The following is an 11982-nucleotide window of genomic DNA, read 5'->3' on the forward strand; positions in this document are numbered from 1 at the left end:
GCCCATCCCCGTCACTGTCCCCATCCCCATCCCCATCCCCATCCCATCCCATGCCGGCTCCACCCCATCCCCGCCGCACCTGCCGGGAGCCCGGCCCGCACTGCAGCACCGCGCCCGGCCGGGTTGGTCAGCAGCGGGGCCGACCGGACCCCCGCCCGGCGCCGCGGGCTGCCCGCGACACGGCCCGGCCGCTGCCCGCCATTGCCGAGCCCCTGGCAGCGCTCCGCTACCCCCGGCACCGCCAGTCCCAGGCACCGCCAGCGTTTAGAGCGAAATTTGCCTGATACTGTGTTTCCTTTTCTTGTCGGTATTATTAATCTCCAGAGCTTCTCAAGAGCTGGTGAAATTCTCACGGTTTCCGCAATGAGCACGTACCCAAAACGGGAAACAGTCTTTAGATTTCATCTCCCAAGTTCAGCTTCCAGTCCTTCCATAAAAACTGAATTTGAATTCTTCATAGCAAAGGAAAAGCTAAAATAAGTTATACAAAAGTTTTCCTGCAACTGAAATTTTACTCCCTGCAATATTCTGATGGACCAGTGCCCTTGCCCCGGACAGAGCCTCTGCCAAAACCCTTTTTATACAGCCTTTTCAGAAACCTTTGTAAACAACTTGCTTGATTTGAAGTTTTAGGATTGCACTAAACTTTTTAACAATATAACTTCAGATGTACTCAACACTTTTAATAGAATATCTGTTCTCTGATTATATAATAAAACAGAATGAAAGTCATCAACTTGCACTACAGAACTGGGGTTGCTGTGGAAACCTTCATTATTTATTTTTTTAACACGTGCAACTACTGTTTCCCCACCAAGCAGGGCCAGGTTTCTGTTTGGGTTTTGGTTTGGCTTTGGGATGTCGGGTTTTGTTTTCCTGTGTGGAAAGCAAACAGCAAGTGGCCAAGAACTGAGTGTGCTTGTACATTATTCATTTTAAAAAAACAGCTTATTCTATCCTACCTTAATTCATATTCACATTTAGGCATTTGTATTTACAATAGCTCCGTTCCTTCCCTTCCTGAGGCACTCCTACAGCATGCAGAAATAGCTTTTTGAAGGGACTAAGCATGACAAAGTCATAGAGTTGCATCTGTTGGAGATAGGCTGCTCCAGGGTTTGACAAACTGGTTTTGGTTTTTTAACTCTGTTTATGTCAATGATAAATACCTTTCCATCTCTTCCAAATACTTTGGGAACAGAAAACCTCTGCAGTGATAGGAATTGGTTAATTCTTCCAGGCTCTTTATTCCACAGTCTCAGCCCTTCAAGGATTCTTCTTGCTGCCAGGCTGACCAGTACTTTAACTGATATTTTCTTACTTAAGAAAAAAATACAGCATATTTTTTTTTCCAAACTAAAACCATGTCTGAGTTGGCTCTTCCCTTAAAGTAAACTCAGAATGAAGGTGAACTTGGGAAGTGAGACCCTTCTAAGGCTAGACAAACTCTGAGGAGGACCCCAAAACAGCTGGACAGAACAGGACCTGCCAGGACCTAATAGCATACAGAAAGCACTTTATTTAAAGGCCATATGTATGGTCATGGGCATACAAATGACAGCATTAGCAGGGACACTCACACTGATGGCAGATTACCTGTATTTGAAACACAACACATATTATTGCATGTTTATTCCTGACTCTTTTCTGCACTGCTGCTGGTGATTCCTATTTTCAGAGAGAGTCAGTAGATGGCCATATGACCCACATGACTTCAGGAAGAAAAAAAGTCAACGTACTTAGCTATGGAGTCAGTGGAATGCAAGTTTGCTTAAGTTAAAGTTACCAAATATATTTACACCTGTTCCTCTGATCTCTGCATCCACCCCTTTAACGAGGCTCCTGTCACCTCCACAGAAATACTGATTGCTTTAGTAAACACTCCTAGCTTAAGTGTAGAAGGAACAAACATCTCATCCTCCAACGGAGGCAGAGCCACAAATCTCCCAGGCACCAAGCTGGAATTCAGGATTACCCACGTGCAAAGGAGAGACCAAAGCAAACAGCCACTGCTGCAGAACAACTGTTTCTGCTGTCTCTTCTCTCTCTAAACAGAGCTCACTCCTGCCAGCTTCAATATTCACACTACTGTGGAAAGCACAGGGAAAGCAGAGAAGTACTGTAGCAAGCAAAACCAAGAATTCTCAAGGTTATATGCCCCAGGGTTTTCTTTCTTTTTCTTTTTTTTTTTTTTTTTCTAGAGTTGTTTTTGTTTTCCTTTATAAAGTTTGCACATTGAACACACTACACAAAATTGGAATCCAAACCCTACTTCTAGTATGGTTTTGTTAAGAAGTTTTTAAAATTGGCATCAGCAATCAAACTAAAGTTTAAAATCTGATGTAAATGTCAGAGCTCCTACAAGAAGAGCTTCTGTTGGCGGACATTGTGGATCCCAGAATTAATGATTTTCAGAGAAAAGGGGCCACCCCTTGCAGAAGTCTTTGAGGTGCTGTTCTGTCACTGAGCTCTTGTGTTGCACTGTACTGAAATAAGGGCAAATACAAGCTTCAAGACCTTATTTAAATGAACAAGTCAAGTCAGTAGAAAAGCACTTATATCTGAAAAACACTGTGTAAAGTTACTCAATGTCCACTGTGTTCAGGAGTTGTCCTGTCAGAGGCATTGTGAGTTGCTTATGGTTCTGCTACTGCAAACACAGTTGTCCTTATCCAAACAGAGCATGCAGCAATGTTTAACACAGTGTTAATTAAAATACATTAGAGAGTTCACCCTATATTGTCCTGTCTTGCCATAATATAGATGTGATCTGAAAGACAGCTGGCTTGGGATTGGAGAGATTTGACACAGTTTCTTTCTCTTAAATAGATCAAGGGAACTGCACAATCCTTTCAAATGCTCTGCAAGGGACAATGGAAGGTCAGAGTGCAGAAAGCAGAGAGATTCTTACACCTCCCTGCAAGCAGCCTTCTCTCAGTTATCCCAGCCTTCAGGTACCACAGAACATATCACCCTCCTGCCCTCTTTTTCAGGGAAGTGCATCCCCACATTTTGCCCTTTGTCTCCATTCTCAGGCCTACAGTTGCTGGTAACTTCTGTTATTACTTCAAGCCTCAATTTCAGTAGGATGGCCCAGGACCCTTGCCATCAGAAAAAAAAAAAAAATTTAAAAATCAGAGATTAATTTCAACTCCCTGTGACAGACCAGACAATTTATTTGATTACATTCCATCCTTTTCTACACTTGAGGTTCTGACTTTTTATTTTTGTTTCTTTCCCCTGTTGTTATGATTAATTAAGCCACTGAACTTTACTTTCCCATTAAATTATGAATTCCTCACCTTGCAGGGAGAAACAAAGAGATGCAAAGCAAATCCACTCTATCATCATCTGTGATGACCTCACAGGTCCTTTTGAAGCACCAAGTGTTTCTACTTTATGCCTTAAAAGGGATTCTGGTGTCCCAAGAACTGAACTATTCTTCCTTTGGTGAAGTCATCTTCTAAAACTTTTAAGCAGGAGCTCTCAGGTTTTGATGCACAAACACAAATTCTATTTTTTGTCCTATTGCACAGGGCCATCTCACGGATTTCTTCCTTATGAGGGATCAAACCAGCAACTTGGGAATCTAAATGCAGCAAATGACAGATTTTCTCTCCAAGGCATCACAGTGTGTGTGCCCCACAACTTCACACACCTTTAATTGGGATGATTTCTGATTAGTGCTCACGGGAGGATGTTAAAGTCCATTATCTTAAGACTCCTTCCAAATTTTTAATTCAGAAGGAGTTCTTTATAAACAAATCTGCTCCCAGCCCTCAACATTTCTCAGAGTGGCAGGAAAGGAAGCAGAATTCCACCCAGCAGCAGCATTCCCAGCATGCTGCTGTCACTCCATCATTTATTCCTTACGGAGTGCCGGAAGCAGCAGCTCATGACCAGCAGCAACCAGCACACAGTTCACTTCACCATGTGAGATGCAGCAAGCAGAACTTTCTGATAAACCTGGGAACATCTCAATTACAACAATTCTGCTCTTCCATTCCTGAATTTTTCTTTCATGCAAAATGGAAGTCAGCATAAAATATTACAGTACTTCCCCTATTTCTGCTGTTGTCTTCCTCAGAGCAAAGTGAATCTAAAGTCATGGGGGCAGAAAAGGAGGTGTTTTCATATCCTTCCGACATCTGGGGTTAAGCCTCACCTAATAAAACACCCCATAAATATGTCCACTAAAACAAATTTACACAACAGTTACAAATATAATATTAAAAGTTACTTTCACTCTATTTGTAACATTGCTATTGAAAGCAAATTATAAAACCAGAAAAAAACAGGACTTGCAGAAGGACAAATATAGATTGATGTGGTTGTGCCAGCACCTAAGTTTGTAAATTGCTTGCATAGAAGGTATCTGGATTAAATCAGGAGAGCAATACAGATTACTTTTTTTTCAGCACAAAAGTAGAGAATGGACTGACTAATAGCTTAGTACCAATATGTCAAGTACGACTACCAAAAATTTACAGTGCAGGTGGTAATTATTTAGTCAGATGGATCTTTATGTAAAAAATATTACAGATCATGCTGAACAAATGTTTTCCTGGTACTAAAGAAACAGAGAATTTTGCCCTTCAAATATTAAAAAAAAAAAATATTTAAAAGATTAATTTAAAACTTCTTGTACTATGAATAAATGAGAAATTTGTGGAAAATACTATTGCAGCTTCATTCTCACTTATCCTTAATGCTCACTACAGCAAATTACCTATTAAAAGGGTGAGAAATCATAGGATGTTAATTAGCACTGTTTTGACAAATTTATACCTTTTCCTATTAATATCTTTTAATGTTCAGGATATAAGAAACCCTATCACAAGTAATAATTAACTCCTGTCTTATTTTGTGAAATGAGAGTTCAGAAGCATTGTGAACTCTCCTGGTATGTTTTTTTTTTTCTTTTTTTCTTTTTTTTTTTTCATTTCTGACCTTATGCATTTCTTATAATTTATGTATTTATTGCCGTGGAAGAGATCTCTTTCATGCTAAGAAATTTATACTATTGAAAGACAACATCAGAGAAGTGGTTTCATCACTGATGGAAATGAGCATGTTGCTATTGCAGAGGCTGCTTAAGTGATTTGAGCTATCACACAATCAACCCTCAGCCAAATCCCTGGCAGGGAGGGCAGGGCTTGGCTGGCGATTTTTAAGCGCTCTCTCTGATGTTACGGCTTTGTTTCAGGGACAGCAGAACCTTACTTTGTGCCCAACATCTGACACATCTCAGGGAACGAGGGCTGAGCATCCCGGAGTCCTGCGCTGCCCTTTGCGTGCGCTGTGCGTGTGACGGGTGACAGAGGCGTCCGGGCTGAAGGCAGGGCAGGAGCCCCGCATACTTCCCGTGCTGTCCCTTTCCGTGCTGTCCCTTCCCGTGGCTCTGTCCCACGCCAGCCCCGCAGCCTCACGGCCGCTGTACCCCCGTGGTTAAAGCAGCTCCGAGGAGCTCGGCGCGGCCCCTCCGCTCCGGCTCCCCGCCCGCTGTCCCTGGTGCTGGAGCCGCACCGGCCGGGCCCCGCTGGAGCTCGGAGCCTTCACCAGCAGCAGAGATCCCCAGCCGAGCTCCCGGAGCCTTCCCCGGCAGCAGAGATCTCCAGCCGAGCTCCCGGAGGCTCCCGGCAGAGCGGGGGGCGCCTCCTGCTCCCGCCCCCCGGCACCTTCCAGGGAGCGCCAGCCCCGGGCACGGGGAGCAGCCCCGGCTCCGGCCGGTCCCTCTGCAGGGAGCACCTTGGGATCGGGAAATAAAACCAGCCCTGACACAAGCAATCGGTAAAACTGGAATTTAGAACTACTGAGATGGATAACTTGAAGTCATCCCATTTTCCCTTATGGGAATGCTAGGGCACACAGTGTAGCTGTGGGCACAGCTCTGCAGCTCAGCTAACGATTACAGAAATACACAGTCCTGGCAAGGTGCTCAATACCCAAGGAGCACTGGTTAACATTTCCGACTATTTTCCTGTCCATGCTAATCACATATTTATATTTGAAAAGTAAACATTCAATGTGTTTATCTGTAAAATTATTTTCATTACTTTTAGCTAGATAAACCCATCACTGTACATATGTACAGTCAAAACAAACAGTGCATTTTTGTAGTAAAATAAATAGTGTCTTTTTATAGCACATAAATATTACAAATCTTAAGTAATTAAATTTTGTTAAGATGTGGACAATTGAACTGTCATTAGTTTGACAGAGAGCCAAAACAGGTTTCCAACTCCTAGTTTCATGTGCCCAGAGTGACAAGTAGTTGACAGTTAAGTGCTCATATAAGCTTCATATTCCAAAATTAATTTGAAATATATCCTTGTGAAAGGCATTACTGTATTCCAATGGTGAAGAAATATATATCCTATATGTGTTCTCAGCATGCCAAAACCACTTCAGTCTCCTAGAAAGCAGACTTGAAATTTTGTCATGCATGCCTCAATACAGCGACATCCAAAGACACCCACATGTGTCACTTAGGTTAACTGGGGGGGAAATCTGACAGGAATTTATTTTTAGAGCTTTGACCTATGTAATGAAACCAAATCTTCCTGAGCAGAATAAAAGAAAGCAGAATATTTTGTTACCTGACACAGCAGAACAATGAGTCAATTGTAGCAATTCTGCAGACTGGCATGTCCCTGAGTAAAAAGGATGAAGTTACCGTAAATCCATCCAAATACTCACATCCAGCTCTGGGAGTGAATCAGCACAAAGTGACCAGCAGCTGATTCATCTAAATAACAAAAGCCCAAACACCTCAGCTGTCCCCACACAGAAGTAATCAATAATCACACAAATTCACTCTCCTGCCATAATGTACTACAGCACAACTGGCCAAGAGCTCTTAAATACACCCAAGTGGTGTCTTCTGCTGAGGAGCAGAGGAATGACACCCACACATCTCCATGGTGTTGAATATTCCCTTTTCCTTAACACTTCCTGACACTCCAGCAATACAATGAGTACAGTTGGGAGAGTTGCTCACTGTGCAAAAAGCACAGGGAGCCAGGTCCCCCAGGCCAGTAGCAGCCCCAGGCACAGCCCAGCAGTAAGGATGCTGCCTGCCTGCCTGCTGCAGACACACAAACTGCTCATTCCTCTGAGGCATCTTCCTGCAAACCAGCGAGTTTCCTGATGCCTTGAAGTGACCGAGTCAGGTGATCCTAGCAGTCAGCAGGAGCACAAGCCTGAATTAGACAGGTGGTATCCACATGGGGGAAAATTACCATCTAAAATTGCTGTGTGTAAAGGTGAGGATGTGTCCTGAGTCTCCTGTAAAGCTGTGCAATCAAATTGTAATTCTTTATGTTCTGTTAACATACTAAACAAATAGAAAGACAAATCAACATAGCTGCCAGGAGCAGGAGTGCAGAGCTGTCCCCAAAAGCCCTCCCAGAAACATTGCCCATGAGGGCAGGCCACTGAAAGAGGGAAGTACACTCACATTATAAAGCACTCAGTGACAGGCACAGCATCTTACACACAGGGAAAAAAACAAGGAAAGCAGTTTAAAATGATCCCTCAGAGACCAGATATGACCCAGGTACTGTTTCAGCCACAAAAATGGAAGTTTGCAGACATTTTAAAATCCATTAATTCCTTCAAAGTGAAGGGAAGGCCTGGAGAAGAGTCTGCAAAAGCTATTTTTTACAGACACCCTTTTACCTACAACATGACACAGATTAAAGGATGGATTCAGTAAGAAATATATTTTTTATATCTGGTTCATTAATTATCCACCATCAGGTGGAAGACCACCAGGGTTTGGACTGGCAGTGACCACTGCAACTGTCCTACAGAGAGTGAACAACCTCACATATTTATTTAGTATTAAACCCAGCAACCAATATAGAAATAACATGCCTGGGAAGCAAAGTGCAAACACAGACTGCAAACAGATCTCTCAACTAATTGAACCTGCTCAGATTATGAAGATAAAATTCAGACAATTTTTAATAATTCATTTTTCCTCCCTACTGGTAATAGAGAAGGGTCTCCAAGAGTTTACACTCAGCAAACACTGCTACAAATGTGCTACTGTTTAGAATTAGAAGAGGACAGATTCTGATGCAACTTTTACCTTTTCCTATTAATATGAAATCTTTTGGCCTCTGGTGCACCTCTCATTCCCTACTGCAGTTCAAAATGCTGGGTTGTTCTCAGGGTGTTTGGCCATGTCAGCTTGAACTGAAGCAGGACAGCTGCTCCCCATCCCTCCAGACTCAGCACAGAGTGACGATTTCAAGCTGCTGTCTGGAGGAGCTGAGGGCAGGATTTCCAGGATCCTGGTAATCTTCCATTAATACTAATTCCACTGCAACCTGCTAAGATCTGTTCTTCACCCACTGAAGAAATTCCCTGTTCCTTGCGAGTTTGTTTGGAACTCATATTAATTGTTGCAGTTTGCAAACTGCTCACCACAAATAATGAAAAAATATAGGTACCTTTTATTAGATCAGCTCAGGTAATTTTGAGGGGAAAAAATTGGACACTTTTCGGTGCAAAAGCCACTGAAGAAATAATGTTATTAAAATCACTACCAATGCATATAAACAGGCAAAGACTGCAATTTATTACATAAATATAACATTTTATAGTTGGAATTATGCAATGCAGCTTTTTCCTGAGGAGTGTAAAAATATAACTAATAAAAGGAAAAATAAGTAATATATAGCAAGACCATGTAAAGGAAATATTTTACTGTTATGTGTGAGATAGCTGTCTGAATAGCTAATAATTAACCTGCATGTCTAATGCATCATTTAAAAGAACCTGATGAAAACATCTAAGGAAAATTGTAATGAAATGTGATAAAAATAAATTACTGAAATAAAGTTCAGAAATACAGATTTTCTTATGTTATGAAGCAAAGAGAATAAAAATGTGAGCAGCATGGACAGAACAGAATTTATCTGAGATTAAATAACTTTGGAGAATGATGAGCAAAAAAATGAGTTTGCTCAAAATTTTCAAGAGCATTCTAATACTGGATTTAATGAGAAATCTTTTCAATTGTATTCCTTCTAGAAATTGTGTCAGGATAGGAATTAACTCTGGACAGCAAAGGGAAACAAAATGTTCCTGTTGCTGGTAGCATTCACACTGTCATTAGTGTGAGAGCTGCCACGTTTCTTTCCAAAACATTTAGCCAGTTCTCATGGAGTGATGCCAGTGTGGTACCATTGGGATCTTGATTTGCAACAAGTAGACCTGACCAAACAACCTTGAGCAAATGCACGTGAGATGATTCAATTTAAATTAAACAGAATGGTGAACAAACATCGGGCTCAGTCTTGACTTCAGGAGACTCTTTGAGTAACTATGGTAACTGTTTACTGAAAATAATTGGACTGAAAAACTTTTGAAATTGAACATGAAGGTTTAGAATATGTAAATAGATTACTATTTCTAAAATGTGAGTACCAAACAAAGAGATCTCAGTAAAACTGGACTCCAAAGGAATAACCACTCCAAAGGAGGTTAATGGTGCAAATGAGGATCCTAAAAGGGCTTTTTCAAGGTATGAATCAGAGAGAGAAAGGTACTTACAACTGCAAAATATGGAGGGAGAAAGTCGGAACTTCCAGTAATCAATCTGAACTACAGGAAGGAAAGAACAATAAAATAAAAAGATTTTTCAGACCCACTATTTTTTTAAAGGCAAAAATGGGAGAACATCATAAGGAAAATGACACAGAGCTTAAAAGTAATCTGGAAAATAAAATCCCCTTCTTTTACAGTTTTCTGTAGGGTGTGAGGCAGGTTCATGCTGCATGGCAAATTAACCCATTTGTTGCCCACATGAAAAGATTCATGGGGAGGAGGCAAAGGTTGAAGAGTTCAACACAACTGGGAACAGCCACTCTATGGCTCCAAATGCTAAAATATCTGATACCTTAGTGCCCTGTTCTGAAATCAGAAACTTGTTATATATTTCACCTTCACATTCCAGTCTTAAAATGAGACAGATTCAATACTTGCATTTAAAAGGAAGAACAAGTGATCCAAGCAACATCCATGCTGTTGAACAATGATCAGAAGACACAGCTGCTGGTAGATCCTTGCCAGTCCGATGTCCAACAAAAAGATCTTGTCTTGCAGCAAAAACTCTGCCTTCTATGAGATTGCTACTGTAATAAAATAAATATTTTATTCAGAGCATTTCCCTCTGTTTTTTTACTAAACAAATTTTTCATTTTCTTTTGGAGATTCATCATTTCTTTTGGAGAGAGGAATAATTACATCTCATGTAAGTAACCATGATAAAAGCAGACAAGAATTTAACATAACCGCCCTTTTTGCTGCTGTAATCTGACAGAGATTAGGTCCAGGAGCCAAAACATGTACCCAGAATGAACATTAGGGAGCTTGTATGGGAGCTGCCTTGTTCTTCCCAAACACAGAACATGACTGATGCAAACAATACCAACTCATGGACACTTCTGGAGAAATTTAACACAATATTAGGAAATAATTCTGAAGCAAATAAACCATCTTCTGATCATAGCCATGAGCAGTTGCAAATTTTTCTTAATATTACAAACATTATACTAGAAGAGATCCTATAAAATGAGAGTGAACTACAAGAAATCTGTACTCAGTGTGGTTGCTTACGAAGATAAACAGAAACTAAGAAGTCCCATTTTTCTGTTTTATTCTAAATACATGTTTATGGGAATTGCAGCCACTTGATTCACGGGGCAATCAAGGCTGTGTGATTCACTCGAGCTATAAAATAGTGATGGATCCTACACAGGCAATTTTGCATTCCAAAGTTGTGAGGCATCTGATAAACTCCAGGAAATTATTTCCACCAATTCAGACCTTTGCTAACCACAGATGTCTAATTTCTCTAAGATTATTTGCTAAAATATTTGAAAAAATATATTTACAAGAAATATGAATCATAGGAGGGTTTCCACTAAATGCCATCTAAATGTGTTAGATAAAGTGCTTTTGGGACAGAAGTATTATAACACTGAAAAACATAATGGTAATTGTCATTGCTAAAATCCCATTGATGTGTGTCCTGGGCATTCCTAATCTAATGCAGATTAATACAACACCCTGGAGATTTCACTACTGTTAGCAGCAGCAGCTCAGGCCAGACAGCTCTAATGAAGCAACCAGAGCCTGAGCAGCTCCATAACTGAGCACCACAAACCTCACACTGCTCCAAGCCTCAGCAAGGGTCACATGGAGCTCAGATGGATTCAGATGAATAGGAAACATTTCCCTCTAAGTGATTTGCACAAACCTAATCCCACTGCAAAGTTTTGCATCCCTCTCATGTTGCAGCATACTGTGCCATCTCCTGATGTCCACCCTTCCCCATAAAGCAAACAGAAAAGGTTAAGGAAAAAGAGCCAAAAGAATATAATCTGACATCTGGGGAACAAAAAAACTCCTAATACAGAGATTTAAAGAGATCAACCTCTTTAGCTCTGTCAAAGAAAAGAGTAAGGTCTGATATGATCATGTCTATAAGCACATACAAAAGGAGTTTTCTGACTGCTCTTCAAATCTAGTGAAGGCATTCTAAGGCTCGAAGCTGATGAACTGTTCAGACTGGAGTAGCTGCAGTTTGTGAACCATGGGAATAAGCCACCACAACTTACCAGAAGATGTAAAAGATTGTTTATTGCTTCAGCCTTTCACTCTAGGTTGGTTGTCACTGGGAGAAACAACCATTAGCTCAGCATGAAGGGCGGTCTCGAGGTAATTCTTAGGTGAAATTCTCAGATTCATGTTTTTCAAGGGAGGTTACTGTTACCACTTTCTACAAAACAAATTATTAGTTAGGTGATCTTAACAAAATTTTATTTTAATTATTGAAAATAAAAATATAGTTATATGAATATACTAGTACTACTACAGGTGTTATTTTTAACTTACATCACTAGAGGCTGCATATGAATTTTTCCATCATTAAGAATTATGTTATGAAACAGACATTTTGACATTTCT

General features: G+C 40.8%; 1 long non-coding RNA gene across 1 annotated transcript; it reads right to left on the bottom strand.

The window, feature by feature from the left end:
- Nucleotides 1-5614: 5614 nt before the first annotated feature.
- Nucleotides 5615-9601, bottom strand: LOC140684987 (uncharacterized). Its single transcript, XR_012058053.1, has 3 exons — nucleotides 9565-9601; nucleotides 6600-6653; nucleotides 5615-5748 (listed from the first exon to the last, which is right to left on the bottom strand). It is a non-coding gene; the product is annotated as an uncharacterized lncRNA (long non-coding RNA).
- Between the last annotated feature and the right edge of the window lie 2381 nt (nucleotides 9602-11982).

This window comes from Taeniopygia guttata, chromosome 12, assembly GCF_048771995.1.
Source record: "Taeniopygia guttata chromosome 12, bTaeGut7.mat, whole genome shotgun sequence".
NCBI classification, from domain to species: Eukaryota; Metazoa; Chordata; class Aves; order Passeriformes; family Estrildidae; genus Taeniopygia; species Taeniopygia guttata.